This window comes from Protopterus annectens, chromosome 10.part0, assembly GCF_019279795.1.
Source record: "Protopterus annectens isolate FY-2018-M chromosome 10.part0, PAN1.0, whole genome shotgun sequence".
In the NCBI taxonomy this organism is placed as follows: domain Eukaryota; kingdom Metazoa; phylum Chordata; order Ceratodontiformes; family Protopteridae; genus Protopterus; species Protopterus annectens.
This window is the reverse complement of record NC_056744.1, coordinates 1,624,692,627-1,624,708,205: the sequence shown is the minus strand read 5'-3', so window position 1 is coordinate 1,624,708,205 and position 15,579 is coordinate 1,624,692,627.

The following is a 15,579-nucleotide window of genomic DNA, read 5'->3' as shown; positions in this document are numbered from 1 at the left end:
AAGACCAGTTTTGAAGCTAAGCAATCTAAAACAGTTTGTGAAGAAATCAAAGTTCTGAATGGTCATGGTTCAGTCTATTCTACCTCTTCTGCAGAAGGACAATTGGATGTGCTCCATCAATCTTCAGGAAGTGTACTATCACATCAAAATAGCACTCCCTGAGAAATTTACACTTTCGGCTGGAAGCCAGTCACTAACAGTTCAAAGCCCTGCCCTTTGGACTCACCACAGCCCCCAGTGGTAACAGCTCACCTGAGACTACAAGGATTCAAGTGTTTCTATATCTAGACAAGTGGCTTCTCATTGCCCCATCCATGCATCTCCTATAACAATCCAAGGACTATTTGGTCCAGAGTTATCAGTTACTAGGCATAACAGTCAATATTGCCAAATAAAAAAACTGCTGACACCAGTATAGAGCTTGGGATTTATTGGGACCCATCTAAACTCAAGAAATGAGATTGCTTCCTTACCAACTCACTCTGTATGTACTCTCAGATCTGAAGTTCATCAAATTCTTTCTCACCCTGCTCCTTCTGCCAAACTTGTTTATCAGGCGTTAGGATCTATGGCAGCATTCATAGTATTAGTTCTATTAGCATGTTACTTTTTGTGCATTCTTCAGTGGATTGTAGCTGTTCAGTGGTCTTTTTTTCAACAGCCCCTGTTCTTTCCAATCAAACTTACTCAGTTATGTAAAAACTATGTTCATTGGTGGACACAGTCAGACAACATTTACCAAAGTCGATCTTTCATTCCATCTCCCAAATGGCCCCAGTGACCACAGATGCCTCCCAACTGAGGGGGGAGGGTGAGTACTTGGGAAAGACGGTTCAAGGCACTTTGTCCCCCAAGAGACCAATGTGCATATCGATGTCCTGGAGATGAGGGCAATCCTTTTAGTGTTGCAGGCATTTCAAGATGCTGTCCCTGTAGGGACTATTGCAGTTCCAACCAACAACTTGTCTTTAGTCTGGTACATCAACAAACAAAGGGGAACTCAGTCTTACCCTCTCTGTTGAGAAGCTATGAGCATGGCAATGGGCAATCTTTTCCAACATTTTTCTAGTAGCAATGCACATTCTGAGGAAATCTAACATATTGGCAGACAAACTCAGCAAGTCCATTCTCTTACCTCACAAGTGGTCTTTAAATCAGTGACAAAGAAAATTTTCCACTGTTGGGGCCAACCATGCTGCAATCTTTTTGCATCTTCACAAAAAAAAAGTGCAGCAGATATTTTGCTCTGATCCCCCCCTCAGGGGTAGTCACTGAGAGATACTCTAGTGGACGTTTGGCCCTCTTGTCTCCTTTATGCCTATTCCCCCAGCACCTCTAATTCCAAAATTCTTACAGAAAGCTAGTCAGTTGAAGAGCTGTGTCATCCTCATTGCCCCTTTTTGGTCTCACCAGGTGTGCCCCCCCCCCTTCCTCTGGTGTCATCCTCATTGTCCTCCTTGGATACTGGACCCAAGTCCAGACCTTCTGTCATATCCCTCAGGGATGAAACACTCCAATATTCCAGCCCTCAAGCTAACTATATGATGTTATGTGATCCTATCTCGCCTACATTCTGTACTGATGGGCTCGGAGCCGATCCCTCGGCTCCGACTCAGCACGCTTATGCTATAGAGCGAGGCCTCTTATTGGCTGAGCTATCTTTATCCCAGGATGCACCACCACTAATCCCCCAGATCTCGTTTGCCGCTTACAAGCTTAGACGTGGTCTCAACTTGGCTGGGCTAAGTACTATTTATTTAGGCTTTTTCCTGTCAGAAATTTCCTTGCTTTAAACCCAAAAGCTGTTTTAACAGCTATTGTTGTCATACGAGTGTGTATTGATAAGTTTTTGTTGAGAAATTCGTGTTTTTTTCTTCAGGGAAGGTTTCCCGTTTTAGTTAGAGGGGCCTTCCCCTGTTGCTTTCCTATTACTGTTTCTTGTGTGGGTCAAGTGCCCGTTTTAAGTTAGAGGGTCTTGACTCTCTCTCTCTTTCTGTGTGGTTTGGTCACCTGTATTGTGTAAAAAAAAAAAAAAAAACTTTTATATTGTTGTTCTTGTTGTTTTTTTTAGTTTGTTGTAATTCTCTTTATACAGGTACTGTTTTCGGAGTTAGTATGTCTAAAGAGCATAGACCCTCCGGGTTTAAAAAGTGCACGAGGTGTGGTTATAAAATGTCCATAATGGACGACCACTCCTCGTGCGTCTATTGCTTAGGCGCCAAGCACCTACAAGAATCTTGTAGCGTGTGTCACGCCTTTTCATCAAGAGTCCTCCAGGAGAGGAAAAACAAATGAATCCTCAAGGGGTTAATTAAGCCATCCTTCGAGAAAGCTTTATCTTCCTCTCCTTCGCCTTCAAAAAAGAAGAAAGCGTCGGCTCCGACCAGTCAGTCGGAACCGACTGCAAAAAAAATCTAAGCAGACTTCTCCATCGGCTCCACGGACTTCGGAGCCGAGGGCGGAACGGTCTGCCTCGATGCCTCCAGCCTCGACCCCTCTGGTTTCGGAGCCGAGGACTGGGGCATCGAGAGGCGGGTCACCTTCATTGGCTCCACTGATATTGGAGCCGATGAGGGTTGCCGGCTCAGACTCTTCCCCCTCAGAGCCGAAGTCCTTATCGACACCGAGGGAAATTGCCTTGAGATCTCCCTTGGAGCCGATAGTGGTAGAGTCCATTCGGAGCCAGTCCCCGAGTCCATTGGAGCCGATGGAGAAATCGGTTCGGGCCCGATCGGTATCCTCCAGATCATCCAAGATGTCTGATTCGGACATCGACAGGGTGCTCCTTAGACTCTTCCAGTCTCCGGTGTTCCAAAAGCTAGTTTTGGCTCCAGCCCATTTGGTTTCGGAGCCGATGGTCCACTTCCCTACTATGGTTCCTCCTCCAACAGCCTCGGCACCGTTGGAGCCGGTGCTGGTGGAACCGGTGGAGGTTTTAGGGTCGGACCCGACCATTGCTCCAACTCCGGCTCTTGGGTCGGTGTTTAGTACACGGACTTCTTCCGTCGGCCCTGGGGGGAGGCTTCGGGATTGATGTTTTCGGTCCCAAGTCTCCCTCTTGGTGCGTCGGCGGCGGGAGTGCCGTCCACTGTCGTGGCCACGGAGGTGGGACCCTCCCAGGACTCTGGTGGTCCCGCCTTCAGGGCTATGAGGAGTGCGTTAGCCAAATCTTCCTTGGCTACCTCCACGGTCTCCCCAGCTCCTTCCCTGCATACCGAGACTGGGTCTTTGGCAGTCCCCCTGTCCTTAGACAGCGGAGCCCCGGGGCCTGAGGTTACCCCCACTGGGGTTTCTCCCCCTCCTGGAGGTCCTTCTGAAGCCTCTTCGGAAGAACCCCCCAGGAAGAGATTGTGCAAGAGGAAGCACGTTGACTCCCCTGATGAGTCTCTTACATCAGACACTGATCTCGATGATGCAGAGGGGTCCCCTAAGTCGTCCTCGGATGATGTCTCCTTTGCAGACATCCTGGAAGCCCTAAAACAACGAGGCGGCTGGCAGTCCAAACCCCCTTCTGCTGATGAGTCGGTGTTCCTGAAGGCCTTCGGGGCTCAGCCCTCCTCCTCCTGGGTGTCTCCGCCCGATGAGCCCTTGGATTTGATCTGTCAAAGGGCATGGGAACACCCAGACTCTGTGGAACCGGTGCCTGCTCGTCCGAATAAGTTCCTCTCGGCACCCCTGAAAAGAGTTTCTAACTAAAGGTGTGGCTGTAGATGCTTTGGTGGTGGCATCTGCTACCCAGCAAGATGTAGCAGAGGCTTGACGTCCATCCATCCTCCTAATAAGGAGTCTAGGAGCATGGATCGGCACGAAAGCGCACCCTAAGTTCAGCGGCCTTTACATTAAGGTCCTTGAACTACCTTACGCACTTTACTAGATTTCAGAGGGATCTGATTAAAGAACTATCCGATACCCTCTTGGGTAACCTGCCTGAGGAGCTGGCCCAGACGGTTGGCTCTCAGCTGGCTACAATGTCGTCCATCTCAAACTCGTCCATGAGGCTCATTTCTTATGCGGCCAAAGGGGCGAGTAGAGCGGTACAGGCATTGCTCTACGGAGACGAGCCTGGCTCCGCCTGTGTCATTTCGCGGAGGCCTTTAAGTCTTCCTTTGCCGACGCCCCCTTTGATGGGTCCTCCCTGTTTGGACCCAAGGTAAAGGACACACTGACCTGCTGCGAACAGGAGGGTAAGACTCTGACTGCCGTAGGGGCACGATTTTCCACTCCCTTTCGGCCTTATCCCAAGGCTAAAAGAGGAGGGAAAATGTGGTTCCGTAGATCTCAGAAGCCTTACCCCTCTCAGCAGGATGATCCCCCTTCCAGAGGCAGAGGAGGGGGAAATTCTTCAGGAAGACGCCGTCCCAGAGGCGGCAGAGGCCCTCGCAACACTGGAGACCGCGAGTCCTTTCGTGGCTCTTCAGCCTTTCACAGTCCCTGAGGGACTGCCCGACTGTGCAGCTCCAGAGCCAGTCGGGGGTCGTTTTTCGAAGCACCTGAAAGCCTGGGAAGGTATCACTCAGGACCGATGGGTGCTTCGAATTATCGCCGGAGGTTACACCATCCCTTTCTCTCACTCCCCACCTCAGTCCAAAAAAATCCCGGACCCGCCACCCAGTCAACGGGATACTGCAGCCTCAGAAGTTTCAAAGCTGCTGCAAAAAGGAGTCATCCAACGGTCCCGCAGACCAGATCGGATTAGGGACTTACTCAAGATTCTTTTGGTGCCAAAAGACCGGGGACTTGAGGCCCATTTTGGACCTCAGCATCCTAAACCGTTCAGTCAGAAAGTCCAAGTTCCGAATGGTCACCCTACAAACCATTCTCCCATTGCTGGAGAAGGGTGTTTGGATGTGCTCCATAGATCTCAAGGATGCTTATTACCATATCATGGTACATCAGGCCCAGGAGACATCTGCGCTTCAGCCTAGGAGGCAGTCATTTTCAGTTCCGTGCGCTGCCCTTTGGTCTCACCACAGCCCCCAGGGTGTTCACCCAGGGTTTGGCAGTCGTGACTGCTCACCTGAGAAGTCTAGGATTCCAGGTGTTTCCGTATCTAGACGACTGGCTCCTAACTGCCACCTCCAGGCATCTACTACTGCAGAGCCTTCAAGCCACTATATCACTGGGCAGTTTCCTTGGAATCACCTTCAATTGGCCAAAGTCTGTGTTGCTGCCATCTCAACGAATAAGATTCATAGGGGTAGAGATAGACTCAAACCGAATGCGGGTCTATCTACCTACAGACAGAATACAAACCATACAGACTCAAGTTCGAGCCTTACTTACCAGGTCCAAAGCTCCAGCCAGGATGGTCCTGCAGCTATTGGGATCCATGTCCGCTATGGTTCTTCTAGTACCCTTGGCAAGGTTGCACATGAGAATTCTCCAGTGGCTTCTGTCAGCTCAGTGGTCCTTTCAGGAACTCCCTCTCAGTCACCTCATACGGATCACGGAATCTTGCAAACAGGACCTTCGCTGGTGGCTAGTGCCCTTCAATTTGGATCAGGGACGACCCTTTGTTCTACCTCCTCCCGCGGCCACTTTGACCACGGACGCCTCCCAGATGGGGTGCGGGGGGCATTCCCTGGGCAGGTCAGTCCAAGGCAAATGGCACCCGGAAGAGACCCTACTTCATATCAACATCCTAGAAATGAGGGCAGTACTTCTGTCCCTTCAAGCCCTTCACGATTATCTCCCTCAGGGCGTAATTGCCGTTCACTCAGACAACATGTCAGTTATCTGGTACCTGAACAAACAAGGAGGGACCAGATCCTATCCTCTTTGCAGAGAAGCCATGAGAGTTTGGGAATGGGCAGTCTCTACCAAACGCTTTCTAGTGGCTACTCACATACCGGGCAAGTCCAATGTGATAGCCGACAGATTGAGCAGAGCCATCCTCTCTCCTCACGAATGGTCTCTGAATATGACAGTTGCAAGTCAGATTTTCAGCAAATGGGGAGTTCCGTGTTGCGACCTCTTCGCGACTCCTCTGAATGCGAAGTGCAAAGAATTCTTCTCTCTAACCCCGGCTCCGGGGAAGAGCCCCATGGACGCACTAGTCCGTCCTTGGCCCACAGGCTTGCTTTATGCCTTCCCTCCAGTTCCTCTCCTTCCCCGGGTGATTCAAAAGGCATCTCTCTTGGGGAGCAAAATGATCTTAATTACTCCTTACTGGCCTCGTCAAGTATGGTTTCCCTACCTTCGGAAATATGCTCTGGAAAGTCCATGGTTCCTGGATCAGATTCCAGACCTTTTGGTTCATCAGTCGGGACTATTCCACCAGTCCCTGCACACCTTAAAATTGAGTGCTTGGCTCCTCCTCTTCTGACTATAGTCAGGAGTCATACATTGGATCCAGAGGTTGTACACATATTATCTTCGGCCCATAAGTCTGCTACAAAGAAACTGTAAAAGATTTGCTATTTGGGCTCAACTCCGGGGCCTGGACCCCATCTCTATTCCCGTGGCAGAAGTACTAAAATTTTTAACTTCTCTTTTCAATCAAGGCTCTTCAGTCTCTACCATCAAGGTCCAATTGGCAGCGATTTCCAATTTTCACGAATCCATAAACCCACCTTTAATGAGCAACAGATTGTGTAAGACCTTCTTGAAAGGTGCTGCTCTATTAAGACCTCCGATTTCTCATCCTGCACCTCCATGGGATCTCGATATAGTGTTACGCGCCTTGACTTCCTTCCCCTTTGAACCGGCGGCTACATGTGATCTAAAGTTTCTATCATGGAAGACAGCTTTTCTGGTGGCAATTACTTCTGTTAGAAGAGTTTCAGAGCTTCAAGCTTTGTCAGTAAAACCCCCGTACTTGGTTTTCCACAAAGACAGAGTATCTCTCAGGCCAAATCCTTCCTTTGTCCCTAAAGTTTGTTCCAGTTTCTGCTTACAACAATCATTGGAACTTCCAGTCTTTTTTCCAAAATATTCTAACAAAGCGGAATTCATATTCCACACACTAGATGTCCACAGGCAGTTGCGTTTTTATTTAGACAGGACCAAACAAACAAGGAAAACAGATCAGTTGTTTGTATCCTTTGCAGACAATAAATTGGGCAAAGCTGTCACAAAGGTCACTATTGCCAAATGGATCAGGGACTGTATTACTCAAGCTTATTCTTATTCTAACAAAGAGCTTACCACCTCTGTCAAAGCTCATTCTACAAGGGCTATGGCTACTTGATAGCATTTCATTCTAAGCTTGCCATTAGTGACATTTGTGCTGCAGCTACATGGTCTTCCCCGCACACTTTCATTTCCCACTACAAATTGGATGTGGCATCTAGAGGACGAGCTTCATTTGGTTCCACAGTACTCAGGAGTGTTTTCCAATGAGCCACCCAGGATTTAGGTGCTAGGGACGCTGTCCCATCAGTACAGAATGTAGGCGAGATAGGATCACATAACATCTTTTAGTTATGTACTTACCATAACTTTAGATGTTTGGGATCCATCTCGCCTACATTCCTAATAACCCACCCTCCTTCCCCCTTCCTTGGAGATCAGAGGATATCAGAAGGTCCGAATCCTGTTGTTTCATCTTGAAACATCTAACAATGTTATATAAACAAGTTGTGCATGTGTGCATGAATGCGGACAAACAAGATCTGGGGGATTAGTGGTGGTGCATCCTGGGATAAAGATAGCTCAGCCAATAAGAGGCCTCGCTCTACAGCATAAGCGTGCCGAGTCGGAGCCGAGGGATCGGCTCCGAGCCCATCAGTACAGAATGTAGGCGAGATGGATCCCAAACATCTAAAGTTATGGTTAAGTACATAACTAAAAGTTTTTTCCAGTTCCTTTAATAGCCAGACAGCCTAGACTCTCTTCCCCAGTATGCACCATTCTTTTATCCTCACAGAAAGGCTCAGACAGAAGAATTTACAAAAGCAAATGGAAAAGATTTTATTTTTGTGCTCTGAAGAATAATACTGATCTATTCACTGCTCCTGTATCTGCTGTACTAGTCTTTTTAGCTTCTCTCTTTCAAGAAGGTGCTAGGTTTTTCACAATCAAAGTAAAATTAGCAGCCATATCTAATTTTCATTCAGGGGATAAGAAGTCTTGTTTGGCTGCTTCCATGTTATGTAAGGCCTTTTTAAAAGGCACTTTCCTCCTTAGACCTCCAGTGAAAGATCCACCACCTCCCTGAGATTTAACAATAGTACTGCAAGGCATGGCTCAAAAATCCTTTGAACCTTCAGCAAAAACAGACAAAAAATATTTGTGTTGGAAAACAGCCTTTTTAGTGGCTATTACTTCAGTCAAAAGGATTTCTGAATTCCAAGCTCTTTCATCAAAGGCTCCACGCATTGTTTTCATAAAGACAGAGTTATGAGTTACCGCAAACCAATCTGTCTTTCCTACCAGAAGTGTCTTTTGAATCTAACAGGAATCAAATTGGAAGTTATGTACTTACCATAATTGGCATTTGTGTTGTCCATTTTCATTCTTCCTCACTGATGGGTCATGGATCTGACTCTCAGATCCGACTGATACATTTTTCAAACTTGGATCCTAGTCTTGAGTTTCTCTCTCTACCCACAATGCTCTAGACCATCCCCAGCTTCTCCAGATCACGTTTGCTGCCTTATTACCTACTGGACATAGAGACAGTGCAGACAGAAAGGAATCAGAGGCTCAAACCAGGAAGCTGAAGGTTCCTGTATAGTCTATAGAGCCTCTAGAAGCAACCATGTTGGGGGGTGGTTGGGAGGGAAGGGTGAGGAAGAATGAAAACGACAACACAATGCCAAGTTATGGTAAGTGTATAACTTCCACATCTGATGTACTTTTCATTCTTCCTCACTGTTGGGTCAGAGTCCCCAGCTATGTAACTCTTGGGCAGCTTCAAGGAAGGACATGCCAGAGCACTGTTGAATGAAAGGAAGCTCTACTTCTGGAGATAATGTCCAACTTATAATGTGTCACAAAGGTATGAATCTTTGACCAAGTGGCTGCTGCACAAATTTCATTGTTCAAGGTTCTGGAGAAAAAAGCAGATGGAGTAGCCATACATTTAGTAGAATGGGTCATAGGAGGACAAGGCAATTCCAGACCATTATTTGAATAGATCAGTGAAATACAGTCAGTCAGTAATCCATTTGGCCAGAGTAATTTTGGAGACTGCTTGACCTAAGTGGTTAGGTGAAAAAGATACAAATAGTTGGTCAGGCTCCCTGTACTGTTGTGTACTATGAAAGTAGAAATGTAGTTGTCTAAGAACGTTTAAAAAATGTATGACGTATTTGTCCTTGATAAAAATTTGGGAAGAAGACAGGCAATTTTATAGTCTGGTTAATATTAATCTCTGTAGCTACTTTAGGCATAAAGGATTGGTTTGTACAGAGGGATACACTATCCTTATGAAAAATAATGTAAGGCGGTTTGGGTGATAAGGCCTGAAGTTCAGAAATTCTCTTTGCTGATGCAATAGTTACCAAAAATATAGTTTTCCAAGAAAGGAATTTCATGTCCTAAGTGTTCGGTGGCTCAAAAGGTTTCTGAGTCAAGCCTTGAAGAATAAGTGTGAGATTCCAAGGAGGAGAAGGATCCTTTATAGGAGGTCTAAGCACAAACATTCCTTTTATGAATGCCTTGGAAAAAAAAACAAAAAACATTCCCAGTATGAATGTTGAAAATAGCTGCCAGCTGAAGTTTTATAGTGGAAAAACTAGCTCCTTCCTTACAAATAGAATAAGTGAAAGAAGGATAGCTGAAAGTGAGGCTGAAAAAGGATAATTATTCTCTTTGGAAGCCCATATATCAAATCTTTTCCATTTGCTTTTGTAGATGCTTTTAGTAGAAGCTTTTTGAGAGCTAAAACTATATCACAAATAGGGGAAACAAGCCTGGACCTTCATACAATTACTGGAAGTGGAGAAAACATGTGGTTAGCTTGAGGGTGTGGAGATTATGGTACTGACTCTGACAGATGAGACAGGAGGTCTTGACTGGGTTCCAAAATCCAAGGAGGATATTTCAGGTGAGACTAGAGAAAGGGGAACCCAACATGATGAGGCCAAAAGGGGGCAATGAGGATGACTGAGCTCTTCAGCTTGCTGGCTTTATGCAGAAATTTGGGGATCAAAAGAAGTGGAGGCTAAGCATAAAGGAGACCGGGGGGCCAATCGAGAACTAGACCATCCCTCAGAGACTCCCTGGGGGGTCAGGGTGATGTACTTGCTGCACTTGTTTTGGGGGGAAGCAAAGAGGTCGGACCAAGGTTGGCCCCAATGGCTGAAAATTATATTCTCCACTGATTGATTGAGGAACCACTTGTGAGGGGTCAGGATGGACCTGCTGAGTCTGTCTGCAAGAATGTTGCATTTTCCCAGTATATTCATTGCAACTAGAAAGTGGGCTGAAACTATTGCCCATTCTTAGACCCTCATGGCCTCTGTGCATAAGGGGTAAAAGTGAGTTCCTCCTTGTTTGTTGATATACCAGTCTACCAACATGTTGTCAGGCATGAATTGTAATAGTCCCAAAGGGGAGACTGTCCTGAAAGGCTTGCAACATTAGAAGGACCGCTCTCATCTCTAGGACATTGATATACAATCTGATCTCTGAGGAAGACCACGTGTCCTGGACCATCTTTCCCTTGAAATGCCCCCCCCCCTCACCCCAGTTGGGAAGCATCTGTAGGCTCTGTGGCTGTTGAGGGAGGAGGAAGAAACAGCCTTCCCAGGAACAGTTCATCCAAATGAATCCACCACTGAAGATTATGTTTGCAAATTGGAGTTAATTTGATAGGATCAGATAACTTTGATAAATAATAGACCACTGAACAGCCAAAGTCCACTGAATGATTCACATAAAGAACCTTGATAAAGGGACTAGGATGATGGCAGCTGACATTGAGCCAAGAGCTTGTAGTATCAATTTTGCAGATGGAGATGGTAGAGAGAGTATGTTCTGTACTTGGTTTCTCAAAGATCTTATATGATGTGGAGGTAAACAAACCACTTGATGTGTCATATTCAGAAGGGCACCAATGAATTCCAAATTCTGAACAGGAGACAGATTTGATAAGATTTATGGTAATGCCCAGAGGGTTGAAGATCTGAAACAAATAATCCCTGGCATGACATAGTTGATGCCTGGTTGGGGCAGTTAGAAGCCAGTCATCCAAATATGGAAACACATGGAATCCTTTCAGTCTCAGGTGAACTATAACTACTGCCATGCATTTGGTAAACACCTTGGGGGCTGTGGGGAGTCCAAAGAGCAGAACTTTGAATTGGTAATGACTGGCTCCCTGCCTAAAGCACAGATAACTTTTGGACCATCTGTCTATTTTGATGTGATAATATGCATCCTAAAGGTCTATAGAGCACATCCAATCATCCTTCTACAACAGCGGAAGACTGGACTGAACTGTAACCCTCCAGAACTTTGATTTCTTTACATACTGATTTAGATTGCTTAGATCGAGAATGGGTCTCAGGTCCCCCATTTTCTTTGGCACCAAAAAGAAGTGGGAGTAAGTTCTGAATCCTTTTTGTTCAGTTCGGACCTATTGGATGACTCTTTTGAAGCAGTTTTTGAACCACTAGTGCTGTGTGCTTTCTCTGACTGGGTGGTACATTGGGGACTTTCTTTTGTTCCACTTGAGGAGGAATGAGAAAGGGAATGTAATAACCTCTATATATTATGCTTAGCACTCAGGCATTTCTAGTCAGATTGATCCCGGCATCCAGGTGCTAAGAAAAACTACCCCTGACCACCTCCAGAAATGGACAGTCATGCAGCACTTCAGGAGCATTGCTAGGGCCTACCTGAGAAGGGTTCTCTGAAACCCTGATTCTTTGGACCCCCTCTGCCTCTGGGACAGCATCTACCATTAAAACTTCCTTCTGTGCCTCTGAAGGAAGACTCCCCACATTGATCCTGAAAAGACTCTTGAGATTTTCAGAACCAAGTCTTCTTACCACCTTGCTGGTTTCTAGAAAAGGAATGCTGAGGGGTAGAAAACTTGATCCCCACAGCAGACATGGTTTTCCCTTCCTGTTCACTGTGGGTAAGAGTTCCTTTGATGGATGGCCCAAACAAGGAGGAGCCATTGAATGGGGCATTGACAAAAGACACCTTGAAAGGTTACACAAAGTCACAAAGCCTCATCCAGGCATGTCTTCTGACAGCAGTACCTGAGCCAGCTGCCTGTGAGGTGCCTTCCTCTGTATGGGAAATGAACCTCATGGAAAAATTAACCATGGAAGCAAGAGTAGCCAGTTGGGGATATACTTTCTTGAAATCCTTATCTGACATGGTCTCTGCAAGAGAGTTCCTTGACCAAGTCTCTCTGCAGCCAAGTAAAATGTGCCAAGTAATTTAATGACCTCAGTGCAAAGTTAGCTGAGGTGTAGATGTACTTACCAAACCTGTGCATTACTTAAGACTCCCTGTTCAGAGGATGGACAGAGGAGCTCTGTTCGGCTACCTCCTTTTTGTGGTCTGCTGCCACAATAATGGCATTAACAGGAACATCTTTAGTCCAATGCAGTCTGTCCTTAGGGGGTACTAGACGTTTGTCTGGGTGTTTGGGGATCGATTCAGTATTCTCTGGTGGGAAACTAAATCAATAAGTTAATCCGTCGGGGGGAGTCACCCAAGACATAGATGGGCCCACCCTAAAAGCCTCCAAGAACAACTCTTCAGTAGAAGGCAGTTGGGCTGACCATACACTTTTGTGTCTAAGGATCTCTAAGATCTCTCCAAAGGAGACCCCATCAGGTGGTGATCATGAGGATCCTTCTCCCTTATCAAAGTCTGTGTCTTTGGTGAGGGATTCCATTGGGGAGTCTATGTGTCTCCTCTTGCACATTTCCTTTGGAGGAACCTCCTCCATGGGGTGTTCAGGTGAGGAATTGGAAGAACAGGGGGCTTCCTTGGGGGAAGGTCCTGGAGACTTCTCAGGGTAGGGTGACCTTGGGCAGGAATGATGGGCTCAGCATTCAGATCCAATGAAGGACAAAGGGAAGGATTGGAGGTGAAAGAGGTTGGATCTCCATGTAAAGAGAAAACCCTTTCTACAATATGGAAAGCTGATAGACCCAAAGAACCCCCCCCCCAGAGCTGAAGCCATTGAGGAAGGGAAGACAGGGACAACTTCTGATCCGTGGTCTCCAAACAGATTTGGACCAGAGCTGTCAAGGGGCAAAGCACTGAGTGGAAGGTATGGATCCAAGAAGGTTGGAGCCAAACCCCTCCCCCCCCGGATCTGATGCTGACATCATAGATCCGAGACCTGGTCATCAGAGTCCTGGAAAGAAGCTTCCTCGAATCCGACACTGACTTTTTCTTGGGTACCTAGGATCTTGGGGCTCTGAGATATCTGGTAAGATCAGAGAAGGAGACTGAATAGGTTTGGTGGGAAGATTCATAGATCCAAGAAGGGATGGAGCTGGCAAGACGCTCATCTGGATTTGAGCCTTGGAGGAGTCTCCTCACCATACTGTCCATATCTGCTTCAGAAAACTCCTAGAAGAACTGGACAAAGCTACAGAAACAGGCCTTGAATGCTTTGTAGGAGTATCTAGTAATTTAGTGGGTAAAGTCAGAGAAACTGGTCTAAGGGTATATTCAGGAGTTTGGGTCCTGGCCATCAGATCTGGAGTCCTAGGATCAGAGCCTGAAGTGGACGGCCTTAGGGGGTTTGTAATAGTAATGATCCCTGTGAGATCTGAGGAACAGTTTGGATTAGACGGAGTAGACAAAGGATCCCTAGAACGTTTTGGATCCAGGGACATAGATGAATGTCTCGGATCCAAAGTGGTTGGATCTAAGGTTTTAGAGGATTTGACCGGAAACTCCAAGCAAGCCCTTGAGGTCTTGTGAGGGTGATTCCTGAGATCTGAAGAGCCATAATGAAGCTTTGAAGGGGTTTGAGCTCCTGGAGATGAAGAAGAAGCAGGGAGAAGCCCTTTCAAAATAAGCTTGTTTCTGCGATCAGCAACTGCCTCAGATTAAAGCCTTCACAGATATTACAAGTCAGTCGCAGATGCTCTGGCCCCAAACAATAAACACATTTTTTATGTGCATCAGGTTGTGGAATTTTATGTCCACAATCAGAGTAATGTTTAAAACCAGATGGTTTATCCAACATCCTAAAAAGGTTCAATCAGCACAAGCTGTTACACTGACAACATAGAAAAAAGTCTTAACTATTTTAAACTACTCTAACAGCTTCAAACCTAGGAAAAGACAAAAACTTAACTACAGGAAACTTATATAACTATTTAACACTATTTAACAGTATTTGAATGAAAAAAAAAACAGAAGTACCAACAGCACTTAAAAAGAAAAACAGACGTTTAAGGGAAAACAATGCCAACAATCCCTAATGCCTGTAAAAATTCCAAAGGGGAGGAAGGATAACTATACAGCAAATTACCCAGAGAGAAAAATTTTAACTTAGCTTTTCCAAAAGTCGTTCTCTCACTTGAGACTAAAAATCTCCATCTAGTCGCAATGGCGGCAAATGAGATCTGAGGAAGTTGGGGATGGTGTAGAGCATTGTGGGTAAAGAAGGAGCTTGAGACTGGGATCCAAGTCTGAAAAATGCAGCTGTGTCAGATCGGAGAGTCGGATCCATGACCCATCAGTGAGGCAAAATGAAAAGAACAACTTCAGATCCGTTCATTTGCTAGTATTTTTTTCCAGAATTTTCAAACAAAGGAGAATACATGCTACATCTTTTAGATGTGCATAGGCAATTAAGTTTCTGCTTACACAGAACAAAACAAATTCAGAAAAAGAGAACAGTAGTTTGTCTTTTTCACCCAGCAGACTGAGATTTCCAATTTCAAAAGTTACATTGGCCAAATGGATAACTAACTGCATTTCCCAGATTTATTCACAGCAATGCCTTTCTCTACCAAAACTTTCTAAGGCCTATTCAGATAGATCAATGGCCACTTCATCTGCATTTTATTTATTTATTTATTTATTGATATTTGTTAACCGGGTTATTCCAGCTGAGCCAGGGGCCCATTTTCAGTGGAGACCCGAGGAGAAAAGCTCCAAAAATAATACAAGAAATTATGATATTTACAAATTATTAAAGTAAGGTCACAGAAATGTAATACAAGTCAAAAATGTGTGCACAGCAGTACAATGCATAGGTAAAATAACAGTTAACAAGTACAATTTCCAAAATTGAGAACATCAGTATATGGCAAGGCCAAATAACAATCAAAAGGTTTAGAGAAATATTACACAGTGGAGTACAATATGAATACAGTTAGCTAGAGCTAGAGCAAGTACAAGAAGGGAAAAAAGAGTTCATAGGGAAAAGCAATCAAGATGAGGAGTGAGGAGACTGGTTCAAGTGAGGGTTTGATAAGGGCATGACCAAGACTTCAGGAGAAAAAGTTTAAGTTCTTTCTTAAAAAGGTATTTATGCTGAATGCTTCTTATGTTGAGAGGGAGTGAGTTCCAAGCATGGGCTACAGAGTATTTGTTTAGGGTCTTACCAATGTTTTTGTTGGGTTTGTATAACTGAAGTAGCTGTTTACTGGCAGTACAGAGGTGGCGAGGGGGTTATAGAGGGAGAGTAAATTGGAAGTGAAG